We start from the raw sequence: 2513 nt of genomic DNA on the forward strand, positions 1-2513 counted from the left end.
CATTCATCACAGCTTTGGTTACTTTCAAATAAATTCTAGCTCCTTTCTGGAACTTCTCCCATACCCAGCATTTATGCCAAAGGGTTCTGAAAAGTATCTGTTACACACAGGAAGCATTTATACAACGGTAAAAATCCTGATTATACCTACCTTTATGCTCTTACAAGCCATCCATCCAGGACCCCACTTCACCACCACACTCCTTTTCCTCTCAGTCACATTCCTTAGAAAGGAAGGACTTGCATTAAGATTTATAAGACAACAAAATATTTATTTTGAGATTTGGGGATGAGAAAACTAAGAAATATTAATTGGACCATTATCAGTATCTAATGGGAAATTGGAAGCAACACCATCTTCTATAGCTCAATGCTTCTCCAGTTTAACAATCAGTTCTTCTGCTGGAAAAAAGACGCCACTGGTCTGCTGGTCACAGACATAGCAGCGCGGAGAGGTGTGGAAATGCTGCAATGCACAGCTCTCACAGAAATAATGCCTGCACTTGGTGACAACCGGGTTTTGGTTGGTGTGGCGACAGATCAAACTCTTCAATGGTATTTTCTCCTCTTCCCTTTCCACTTCATGTTTTCCATCCTCATAGACACCATAGTGACATTCATCAAGCTCACGTTCAATCTGCCACCCATGCTTGTAATCTGAACAATCATGGAGGAATTTGCAGCTGTCTCCAAGGCCGCAAAAACCATTGTCCTTGTAGTCTTTGCAAATGTCAGGCTGGTATTCCCAGCACATGGTGCACGTAGATGCTCGGGAGCTCCAATGGGGCCCTTCCTCATCATCCCAGAGGAAGCACTGCCCAGTGATGTATCTTTGGGCTTTGTGTATTTCTGATAATTATTGATTCCCCGGTAGATCTTGTCATCTTCCTTGCCTCTCAGATCCTCCTGGATCTTCTGGCTGCACTCAAAGATGGCTTGTGCATAACGCTCCTTCTCTCTGTCTAGCTCGTAGACAACAGTCGCCCCCATATCTTCTGGCCCCACAGGTTTTGCCAAGCGGGTGGACTTGTAGACCACGCTGACACTCTCTAGATGGCTCTCTTCCTCCTCCTCGCTATTCAAGTCATTGTAAGGCACCTTGTGTTTACCACTGCCACAGGTCTTGTTTATCATTGGAATGTGGGCCATGTGCTTCTGTTTTGGGCGGATCACAGTGCTACCTACAAACTACTGCCAGTGCTGCAGTCATCGGGCTCTTGGTTGCAGGGGTGCAGCCTGCAGCCCCTTTTTGCCCACCGAACTTTCTGAAGAGAAATGTGCACACCTGACTTGCCAACCTTGCTGGAGAACGTTCCTCTGCCATTTTAAAGTCCAGAGTTCCGAAACAGGTATGGCGGACTTGGTTGCGCGAGAGCTGTTCACATACCTGCGCGTCGTAGTTGACTTTGAGTCTTGCCCTACCCCGTCACTTCCTTTGAAGACGCACGTGGTCCCGCCCCACTGGCGGGCTGTTGCAGAGCTTACGGGAAAGGGGCCAGAGTGGGTCACCTTTAGGAATCCTGGAGGCAAGTGCTTGCCCTGAGTAGCTCCGTAGCACTGTAGTTGGAGATTCTTCCCGGGATCACTATCATGGTCATGTGCTTGGTCATCTCTGGAGAGGCCACTGCGCACATCCACAGGTTCAGTAACAGGGGCAAGGTAGGGTGGCTTTTGCGGCCCCACATCCGCCTTCTCAAACTGGCATTAACAAAATGGACCGTGGCTTGGGCAGGACTTAAGGAGCTGGTGTCTCTCTGAGATGGGAAGCCCCAAGGTCAGCCCTCCCCTTTCCTCCTTGAGTAACAGTGGAGACTTGCCGAATTTAACCTGGAGGAAACCACATTCTACTCTAGCAAGAAACAGCTCTTTGCTGGGTGAAGAACAGTGGCCAAGAGGGCAAAATAGAGATTCTGGGGCAGGGAAGATAGGCGATGGGAAGAGGTAGGTCCCAAATCCTAGGCAGTAGTGAGGTTTCAGTGAGTTTTGGCTTTTAATTTCCTCTTTTGCTGGGTCATAATTTCTCACATACACATCTTGGGAGCCTCTCATCTTTTACGTCTTCCCTACTCCTAGTTTTTTATCTTGACATTTTTTATTCCTCTATCTCTTGCAAACCTTTAGGAATTTACCACAACATCCTGGTTTTCACATGAAGATTGTGATTTTCCTCTCTTCCAGGACCTTCACATCATCTCTTACAGTACAGCATATATAGATGTATTTGCTGTCTGGCTTTGTGATTGTCCTACACATGTGATGTCTGTAAGATAAATCCTAGCTGAAATAAGCAGGCGAAGAGAGGCAACTAAGGGTCAGGTAGTTTATTTGAATGCAAATTCCTGGGTGATGTTCTGTGGTCTGGCTATCACAGGCTGGGGAAGTCACACTCAGCAGGGCAGCAGCAAGGTTTTAAAGAAGGTAGGGGGAGGCAGAGTTTAGATTTACAGCAGAGTGAGGATTGGGTAGCTTAGGGCACATTTTTCAGGTTGGAAGGGGAAGCATCTGGGGGCTTTG

At 47.4% G+C, this 2513-nt stretch overlaps 1 pseudogene; it reads right to left on the minus strand.

The window, feature by feature from the left end:
• Nucleotides 1–297: 297 nt before the first annotated feature.
• On the minus strand, nucleotides 298–1323 carry LOC130682173 (E3 ubiquitin-protein ligase RNF113A-like; annotated as a pseudogene).
• Nucleotides 1324–2513: the final 1190 nt, after the last annotated feature.

The sequence above is a fragment of the Manis pentadactyla genome, chromosome Y (genome assembly GCF_030020395.1).
Source record: "Manis pentadactyla isolate mManPen7 chromosome Y, mManPen7.hap1, whole genome shotgun sequence".
NCBI classification, from domain to species: domain Eukaryota; kingdom Metazoa; phylum Chordata; class Mammalia; order Pholidota; family Manidae; genus Manis; species Manis pentadactyla.